The 11256-nt window shown below is 35.7% G+C and overlaps 1 pseudogene; it reads left to right on the top strand.

Moving 5' to 3' along the window:
* The first annotated feature begins 8221 nt into the window (after positions 1 to 8221).
* Positions 8222 to 11024, top strand: LOC112619233 (annotated as a pseudogene).
* Positions 11025 to 11256: the final 232 nt, after the last annotated feature.

Consider the following 11256-nt stretch of genomic DNA (forward strand, 5'->3'; position numbering starts at 1 on the left):
TTAGGAGAAATACCTAATGTAGATCACAGGTTGATGGGTGCAGCAAACCACCATGGCATGTGTATACCTATGTAACAAACCTACGCATTCTGCACATGTATCCCAGAACTTAAAGTGTAATAATAATAATAAGATATAGTTTCAAGACTTCAGAATTTGAATTGCATGTTTTGGTTCAAACATCTATTCTCTCTCCATAATATTTCTATGTCTCATGAATCCTACGAAATCAGTCCTACCATGACTTCTGAAAATATATTTATTTCTTATTTAAATACAAACAATAGGATTTATGCTACAACCATTATAGAAACTATTAATACGACAAATGCCTGTGCTTTGTTGTCTACAAAAGAATGTGTTTTGCCATGGTCATGCTATATAAGGTATGGCTGTAGAGATGATTTACATAAGATATTCTACCTAAACTTGCTGGTTGACATGAAAGGTTTTGCCTAATAAACAAATTGAAAATGCCAATAATGATTTTCAATAGATGCGAGAATATAAAAACTAAACAAATTCAACATAGGCCAGATTTCCCCTGGGTGTTATTAACCCATAGATCAGCAGCTGAAGATAGATACAGGCCAGGCACAAGGCAGCAAATCAGTGTCATCCTAAGCATTGAAATGAACTCTAAAAGAAAAGCAAGACAGTAAATTGTGACCTTATCCCCTGGGTATTTACTATGTATGCAACTACATGCTCCAGAACTATGTTACATCTATATAAAGAGCAGCCCTATGCTTGTGAAATCATGTATGGAAAATTAGCATTTAGGAGTGGTATGAAACATTTTTCCAATCAGCACTTCCTTAACTATTATTTAAGTATACATTCTTCACAGTGAACATTTTACCTAAGCTTATAAAACAAGAGAATTTTATTACAATTTATTGTTGAGACAAATCACAAAACACTTTTATTAAAAAAAAAATAGATGTATAGATGCTGCAGAGGCTGACGATAATACTACTTAAAACCGATGGTTCCTTTTTTTCTTCTTTGCACACATCACTAAGGCAGTCCTATGAACATCAGCATTATTCTTCAAGGTTTATCACCATGTTCATAGGTCAATTTAGGTTTCCTGGAAATATATTAACTTTGTAATTCAATTAATATGAAAATCCATAGCAAGCTATTTGATTAAAATGTGTCCTATACTTCCCATATGTGTATATTTTCTTTCTTTGAATCCCTTGAAGGAAGATTAATCTCAGAAACTTTCAAATTACTTTTAGTTTTTAAATTTTCAATTTATTCAACCAGTTAACAAATTGGACAAGAAAGGGGCAACATAAAGTCGTTCCTTGTTAACACATATGTTATGTTGTTAACACATATTTAGAGATCATTTGAAATTTAAGTGCCCGTTTATGGTCATGAAAATTATCTCTGAACATCTGTGTTCCACACCCTCAGAGACAGTGAACATGGCAGTTTCACCTGGCTGGGGTTTAGATCTTATCAATACTCTCTCAACTGAATGGCCTTTGGTGCTAGTAATGGCTTTCCAATATGTAAAGCTCTTTGCAGACATCAGGGCTTACAGAGGAATGAAAGAGTGAAATGCAAGTAAAGAGGCAAAATATTAGTGAGAGAGAGAGAGAACATATTGTGAACATTTAGTTCCATATTTATATTTTATTTTATACCATTTTTCTATTTCATAAGATAGCCACACACGGCCTCACCCAAGGAGAAAAGGTGATGGTTTAGTGTTCTCCTTACTCAATTAGGACAAACATAGCAGTTTATTTCATGAGTCAACTGTGCTAGAATCACCAGGAATACTTGTGTAGGATGACCATATAATGCATCTTCCAATCCAATACCCTTTTGAGAGAGAAACAGGGGGCTTTGATAATTAAGCCGGGAGACCAAGCTCAAACAATTATGCTTTGTTGTCAGCTTAGCTAAAATGCAGATTGCTCATTCCCATTCTAGATCAAATAAATAAAAACAAATGCTTGGTTTAAAAGAGTAGAAAGAATTTGATATTTTCAGTATTCTTTCATAAAAGGGAGATAATCTGAAGAGGAGAAGAAATAATATGAAGGAGAATTTCAAAATTATAGCAAGAGGCTAAGGGCCCTGAGGTGCCGCCCACATGGTAGGACACGCCTGACAATTTTTTGCACAGTGATGTCTACTGTTACAAATTAACTTATTGCCAGTACTAACTGTAATATGTATTTCTCTTCTTTGCATCCAAATATGAACTAAAATGTTTTTCAAGTAGTACGTTAAGTAATATATTTTAGAGAAGTGGTACTTTAAGATAAAGAGAAAATAGGGGTAGAATCCAAAATTCAGGAAAATGGCAAAGAAAAAATAAACTTTTTGAGACAAGATGCACAGTGGAAACTGAGAATGCAAAGGAAACAGGCTATTGGAACAATATACGTGCTCAAGAGAAATATACACCTCCTCAGTATCATCAACAGCATGGTGGGGGCGAGTGAGTTTCTCATCGTATATGGAGTGGGAACCATTATAATAAAGGTCCACTCAAGCAGGGACTTTGGCAACTTGAGTCACTTGAGTAACACTAATAATGTGAAGAACGTGCTCATGCATAAAACTTTTTGTGTGATTTTACAAAGGTAAATCTATTAATGGTGAGAGAGAGAGCTTACCGCAACAGAGATTAGGACAACTAGTTAGTATGATATTGTGAAATATATATTTGATCCTCATCTTCTTGTTTACAACTTCTGAAATCTCCAGAATCTTCAAAGTGATGTGTCATTTGTATGCTGATGAGATGATGAATGGCTGGCAATCCCTAGATAGATTTGGAAGGGGAGCTGACCACCAGAAAAACCAAGGTGGGATTACAGGGTTGGAACTTTCAGCCCTACACCCCAACTATCAGGGAGGGGACATGGCGGTGCTGAAGGATATGTTGATCACCAATGGCCAGTGATTTCATAAATTATGCCTATGAAATGTAGCTTCCATTGAAAACCCAAAAGAATTGGGTTTGGGGAATTTCAAGATAGCTGAACGTGTGTACGTTCCTAAAGCATGGCACACAAGGAGAATTATGGAATCTCCAAACTCCTTCCTCCATACCTTTCTGGATGCAACTCTTCATCTATATCTTCTGTAATATTCTTTATAATAAACTTGTAAAAATAAACAAACGTTTCCCTGAGTTCTGTGAGCTGCTCTTGCAAATTAATCGAACCTAAGGAAGGAACTGTGGGAACCTGGATTTACAGCCAGCCTGTCAGATGCACAGGTAAAGCAACCTGGGGCCTGTGATTGACATCAGAAGTAAGGGGTGGTCTTTGGGGCTGAGCCCTCAACCTGTAGGATCTGAACCTATGCCCGGGTAGATAGTGTCAGAATTGAATTGAATTGAACTGGAGGAAACCCAGCTCATATCTGTTGCAGAACTGATTGTTAGCTTAAGGTGTGGGAGTAAACCTCTGCACACCTGGTATCAGAAGCATGTTGTGAAAGTGTACTAGGAGAAACACTTTGTTTTTCTCTACTGTGTCAGCAACTGCAGAAACATGAATGAATGGAAATAATTTGCTGGGAGAGTATGACCAGAATTTATGGTAGAAATAAAAGAACTTTCACGTAAAGATTGATATGATCATCTCTACAAGTTTCAAATAAAGTTACAGTACATGAAAGCTAATTAAATATGGATTAGAGAACATAGAAGGAGTCAAATAGCTGTATTTTTTATATTAAAATAAACAAGCTCATGATAGTTTTGGCGATAGACAAAGATACCTAATCTCTCTGTGCCTCACTTTTCATATCAGTAATATAGTTATTTAGTACCTACAATTATTTGTAACAGTACCTGCCTTATAGGTCATTGTGTTAATCATACATCTATATCATATATATGTATACACACATATATATATTCAATATAATACCAAGATAAATAAATACTGGCTGACTGGATGTGAAGTTAGGGTGGTTTTGTTGTTATTATTATAAAATGATGCTTTTTCTTAAATGCAATAGGGCATCACAAAGTGAATAATACTAACTACGTACATTTATCCAGCCCTTGCTATGTGCCAAGCCCTATCTCAACGTTCTGTAACCATTACCTTGGTAAAGAGTATTCAGTGCACCTGTGACCCCAACTAATTATTTTGGAAATCAGTAAATGCCTTTGGTCATGAAGAGGCCTGGGTAAATATGAATAGATGAAAACACATCCATCTGATTTCCTTAAAAAAAAAACAGCTACAACGCACAGAGCTCCTGATAGTGCAGCAGAGGCATTTCCTAAAAGAAGCACTGTGCTTGGTGGACTCAAATGCCCTACAGAGAGCAATGCATTTCCAATAACTCAACCTCAGATCTGTCTCTCCTCAGTCATCTGTCTCTTTTTGTTATCTTTCTTTTGTGTGTTTCTGAATTCTTTTTTCTTTCCATTTTACACACGCACACACCCTTTATGCCTACAGCAAACTATATTTCCTCCCATAGGAAACCTGGCTTTAATCCTAAGGCTCTCTTAAGATATATGAGTTCTCTTAAAGTTCTAAGACACAGTAATGTCAAACATTTGATTGTCTGAATCACCCTTATTATCCAAGGTATAATATTATAAGGTAATTGTAATAATAAAATCCTACACCATTCTAAATCATAGCTTGCCATGTGCCATTGGAAATAATAAACAAAATAGGATACTTATTATTTCCTAAATGACTCATTGGTTCAATGTTTTTAGGCCACCAAAAAGGACTGGTATAAAACTATTTAACTGTGATGCCAAATGTAAATGACTATGATAGCAGTCACTGGTGACAAATGATACTGTCAATGCAATCCATGATAATTACTTTTATATCTATGAATGTATATAAGTTGATATTGACCTGACTTGAATACAAAAATCCCTTCTGCATTCTTCAGCTATAGTGGGAAGCAAGGCACATGAGCTACAAAAATTTGTTGATCCAAAGTATATTCTGAAATAATTACTTCAGATTTTATTGACCCCAGCCATTACTCAGTGTTCACTCTATGACTCCAACTGAAGCTTTTTCTTAGAATTCTCAATGAGGCTGCATTATTAAAACATGGCTTTAAGTTTCTTATCTTACAGGGTGATGCTATGAAAGGCATTAGTATAACAGATTAAGGAGGGCATGTCTTATAAAAGCAAATCACTAACCTTTCATGTCTACTTCTGCACTTTGTGTGCTACAATGCTCCCTAGATATTAAAAAACAGTGAATCAAATGGAACTGTTCACTGCGAGGAAAGATCAATGTTTTTTTTAGCAGATTCCCACAGATAGCCAAAGAAACTCACTCAATGCATTTTTATATGAAGCTCTTAAATATCAATACGAATTGTATGTATCCAAAGGAGAGGCTAAATCAAGAAAAACGTTAAGCAATGCTGACATTTAGGAGTTTTCCTGATGGCCATCATGAATAGAATTAGTATGTTACAAAATCAGTCACAAAGAAAGCCTAAATTTAGACTTTCTAAATTAAAAAAAAAAATCTACTGGAATAATAAAAAATGCAAATATCATTCTTAGATGTTACATAAAGTGTACCCCACTAGCAACACCACCACCAAAAACAAAAAGACCTTTCAAATTTTCAAACACTTCCTCAGGTAGCAAATTATAGAAATGTTGTCATAATTTTCAAAAAGAACTAGGAATTCTTTTTGAGTTTAACATTGTGGATTGCTTCCTTTCATTTGAATATTTTCAATATGCCCATCTCATTATATCATATTCTTCTGGGAACAGATAATATTAAATCCTCTAATTCAGAGAGGGACTAAAATTCTATTCTTAGTCTCCATTATAAGTGAAAACTTCTATAAATCTGTTGGATCCAGGATCTTAAAATTAAATATTTTACTTTACATTTCAGATGTTAATGATTACTTTCATAGAATTAATGTAATGTTTTTATTAGCAACTTGAAATTATGTGACTGTTTCAAAGACTCTTACATCATATTACAATTTTTATATATCTATAAAATCTTTTAGTAGTCAATTCAACAACCATTATGATGAAGCATACTGTATTTGCTACATTAAATCAACCTCTACGTTTAGAGAGGGTCATTCTCTATTCTTGAATGGTTCTTCCTAGTACATGCATACCTCATTTTATTACACTTCAATTTATTATGCTTTGAAAATATTGCATTTGTTACAAATTGAAGGTCTGTGGCATCCTCGTGTCGAGAAAGTCTATGAGCACCACTTTTCAACAGCATGTACTCTCTTCATGTCTCCGTGTCACATTTTAGTAATTCTTGCAAATTTTTAAAATGTTTTCAATATTATTATATGTGTTATACTGATTTGTGATCAGTGATCTTTTTCTACTATTGTAAATGTTTTGGGTTCCCCATGAACGACATCCATGTTAAGATGACAAACATAATAAATGTTGTGCGTGTTCTGATTACTCTGCCAACCAGTTCTTCTCTCAACTCTCTCCTACTCCTTGGCCCTTGTTATTTCCTGACACAAAACTATATTGAAATCAGGCTAATTGATAACATTACAAAGATGCCTAACAGTTGAGGTGAAAGGAAGAATTGCACATCATTTACTTTAAATCAAAAGCTAAAAAAGATGAAGGTTAGTGAGGAAGTCATGTCATAAGTGGAGATAGAGTAAAAGCAAGGCTTTCAATGCCAGTAAGCCAAATTATGAATTCAAAGGAAAATTTATTGAAGGAAATTAAAAGTGCTACTCCAATAAACACATGAATGATAAGAAAGCAAAACAGCCTTATTGCTGATGTAAATTTTTTGTGGACCAGATAGAAGATCAAAGCAGCCACAACATTCCCTTAAGCCAAAGCCTAATCCAGAGCAAGTCCTTAAATCTCTTCAATTCTATGAAGACTGAGAGAGATGAAAAGTTGCAGGAGAAAAGGCTGAAGCTAGCAGAGGTTGGTTCATGAGATTTAAGGGAAAAAGCTTTGTCCATAGCATAAAATTGCAAGAGAAGCAAAAAGTGCTGATGGAGAAACTATAGCAACTTGTCCTGAATACCTAACATAACTGATGAAAGTGGCTATGCTAAACAACAGAGTTTTCAATGTAGAAGAAACCACCTTGTTTTAGAAGAATGTCATCTAGGGACTTCATAACTAGGGAAGAGAAATAACTGCCTGGCTTCAAAGCTTCAAAGGGAAGTCTGACTCTTATTAGAAGCCAATGCAGCTGATGACTTTAATGTGAAGCCAATGTTCATTTACTATTCTGACAATCCTAGGCCCTTAAGAACAATGCTAAATCTACTCTGCATGTGCTCTATAAATGAAACAAAGCCTGGATGACAACACATCTGTTTACAGCATGGTTTACTGAATATTTAAGCCCACTGTTGAGACATAGTGCTTAGAATAGAATTTTTTCAAATGATTCCTTTTCATTTACTATGCACCTGGTCACCAAGAGCTCTAGTGGAGATGTACAAGTAGACTAATGTTTTTGTGCCTCCTAACACATCTATTCTGCAGTCCATGAGTCAAGAAATAATTTGACTTTCAGGTCTTATTATTTAATAAATATATTTTGTAAGGCTACAGCTGCCATAAATAGTAGTCACAGTGATTCCTCTGATAGACCTGAAAAATCATTTAAATCTGCAAAGTAAATTGGAAATCTCCTGGAAAGGATTCATTCTCCTAGATGCTTAAAAACATTTGTGATTCATTTAAGAAGGACAAATATCAACATTAACAGGAGCTTAGAAAAAGAGGATTCCAAACCTCATGGTTGACTTTGAGAAGTTCAAGATTTGAACCGAGGAAGTAACTACAGATCTGGTAAAAATGTCAAGGGAACTAGAATTAGAAGTGGAATCTGAAGATGTGACTGAACTACTACGTCCTTGTGGTAAAACTTGAACAGATGAGGAGTTGCTTCTTATGAATAACCTAAATAAGTGGTTTCTTTGGAGATGAAATTTATTCCTAGGGAAAATGCTATGAACATTATCAAAACGACAACAAAAATTATACAATTTGGGCCACGTCCTTTAAATATGGCTTTCCCAGGTGCGCGCGACAATGTGAGGAGCGGGGAGGAACGTGTGTGGTGTGTGGCCGCTGCCCGGGCAGGAGCCACCACAAACCATGAGTTGAGTAAATTCTGGAGGGATCCTGCCTCCATTGGAGCCCTTGCAGCCAGGCAGCTGTGAACTGTGAGCTAGAGTGAAGCAGAAATCTAGGAAGATGAGCTCCAAGATGGTCATAAGTGAACCAGGACTGAATTGGGATATTTTCCTCAAAAATGGCCTTAAGACATTTTTCTCTTGAGAAAATTATAAAGATCATTCCGTGGCTCCAAGTGTAAAAGAACTATGTTTTATCGAACAGAGCGAGCAGAGGAGTTATGTGGACTTGTTGATTAAATATGCAAAGATTCCTGCAAATTTCAAAGCTGTTGGAATAAATACAAATGACTTCTTGCACTCCTTGGATATGAAAAAAGAAATGTGAATGAAGAAGTGACTGGGTTCCTAAAGTTTTTGCAGAATTCTGCAAGGAAATGTGCACAGGATTATAACATGCTTTCCAGTGATGTTTGTCTCTTCCCAGAGAAAATTTTAAGAGCTTGCATTGAACAAGTGAAAAAGTACCTAGAATTCTATACTCTCCACGAGGTCACCAGCTTAATGGTATTCTTCCCATTCAAAGTAGAGATGGAATTAAAGTTAGAAAAAACTCTTTCTGCATTGGGCAGCGTAAAATATGTGAAAACAGTATTTCCCTCAATGCCTATAAAGTTGCAGCTCTCAAAAGATGATATATCTACCATTGAATTGTCAGAACGAACAGCTGAAACTATGCATTATGATATTAGAAAAGATCCAAATGCAGAGAAGCTTGTTTCAAGGTATCACCCTCAGCTAGCTCTAACTAGTCAATCATTATTTACCTTATTAAATAATCATGGACCAATGTACAAGGAACAGTGGGAGTATCCAGTATTGATTCAAGTAATACCTGTTGCAGGTTCAAAACCAGTTAAAGTAATATATATTAATTCACCACTTCCCCAAAATAAAGTAACTATGAGAGAGAGAAATCAAATCTTTCATGAAGTTCCATTAAAATTTATGATACCCCAAAACACATCTGGTCCAGTATCTGCAGTCTTTATGCACAAACCTGAAGAGTTTATATCTGAAATGGACATGTCCCGTGAAGTCAATGAGTGCTGAAAAATTGAGACTCTTGAAAACTTGTATTTGGATTTTGATGATGATGTCACAGAACTTGAAACTTTTGGAGTAACCACCACCAAAGCATCAAAGTCACCAATTCCAGCAAGAGCTTCCACAGTACCTAACATGACAGATGCTCCTGCAGCCCCCAAAGCAGTAACTACACTTGTGGCAACAAGTGCACCAGACATTACTGCTAATTCTAGAAGTTTATCTCAGATTCTGATGGAACAATTGCAAAAGGAGAAACAACTGGTCACTGGTATGGATGGTGGTCCTGAAGAGTGCAAAAATAAAGATAATCAGGGATTTGAATCATGTGGTGATAAGGTATCAAATTCTGACAAGTCTTTGAAGCAAGATAGTGACTTGAAAACATCTGATGCCTTACAGTTACAAAATTCTTAGGAAATTGAAACTTCTAATAAAAATGATACGACTGTAGGCATGGTACATGCTGATGGTGAAAGACCCAATGTTCTGGAAAACCTGGACAACTCAAAGGAAAAGACTGTTAGATCAGAAGCAGCTAAAACTGAAGATACAGTTCTCTTCAACTGTGATACAGATGAGGAGTGTTTAATCATTGATATGGAGTGTAAAAATAATAGTGATGGAAGAACAGATGTTGTGGGTTCTAACTTCAGTCAGTCCAAATTCTTCCTCAGGGCAGGCTTCTGTAGGAAACCAGACATACTGCTTGTAGGCCTGCAGAGTCATGTGTTTTGTAAAAAACTTATCAAGTGAGTATATAAAACACATGATCCAGTTGGAGAAATTTTAAAAATGCAGGATAATCTCTTAGAGCCAATTTCCAGAAAAGTACCCGAATTGTCCTTAATGAATTTAGAAAATTCTAAACAGTCTTCTGTTTCTCAGCAATTGTCTGTTCCTTCAGATAGCTCTAGTTGACCAAAATCTGGATGGCCTTCTGCATTTCAGAAGCCCAAAGGACGATTGCCCTATGAACTTCAGGACTATGTTGAAGATACATAGGAATACCTAGTTCCTCAAGAAGGAAGTTTCGTTTATAATTTATTTAGCCTGCAAGACCTGTTGTTTCTCATGTGCCGCAGTGTCCAGAGGATAGAGACAAGACCATGTTCTAAAAAAAAAAAAAAAACAAAAAACAAAACAAAACCAGAAGAAAATCAGAAGACAATTTCCAGTTTATGTACTCTCAAAAGTAGAGTATCAAGCTTGTTATGAACTTGAAGCTCTGATTGAAAGTGAACTTTGTCACTTATGAACTGAAAGTTTATTGCATTCCAACAGCTCATTTTATGTTGGGCATATCAATGCTTTTACTTCAAAGCTTTTTCTACTGGAATATATTACCTCAGAAGAATTAAAAGAAAAGTTTCAGCACTCAAGATTTCCAGTTTATTTAACATCCTCCAATACATTCTAAAGAAATTAAGTAGCTTGCAGGAGGGTTCCTACTAGTTATATCATGCAGCAGAAGATTCTTCGCTCCTGATCTATAAGGTCTGTGATGGAAAAGTTACTAGGACAGCATACTATTTGTATAAAACCCATTGTGGCCTTCTTGTATCTTCCAGTCTCTCAGTTCCCTGGGTCCAATTAGATCCCAGCCTGTTATTACCATATCATATCCATCATGGAAGAATACCTTGTACTTTTCCACCTAAATCACTGGATATCACAACCCAACAAAAGTTGGTGGAACCAGAATGCCTATACGCAGCCGCAGGATTCCAGTTTCCATAGAAGCCAAAAGCAGTTGCTTGCCTGTTCAGCAAGTTGAAACTGAAGGAGTGTTTCCAAATAAAAGAAAAATAACTTGAGGACTGAACCATGGAAAATTAAATTAAAAAACAGTTATAGCAATGTTTAATTTAGAAAAGTTTGAGGGAAAATATAACTAACAGATCAGTAGGCAAGAGGAACATTTTTCCTGTAGTATTCTGAAGAGTTCTTAGAGTGCCTAGAAAAAATATGTTGGCTATGTGAAGGAATGCGTCAACTAAAATAGAATGTTATGCTTTTCCCCTTTAAAGTCTGAGGAGGATCTTGATA

This window comes from Theropithecus gelada, chromosome 2, assembly GCF_003255815.1.
Source record: "Theropithecus gelada isolate Dixy chromosome 2, Tgel_1.0, whole genome shotgun sequence".
Taxonomy (NCBI): domain Eukaryota; kingdom Metazoa; phylum Chordata; class Mammalia; order Primates; family Cercopithecidae; genus Theropithecus; species Theropithecus gelada.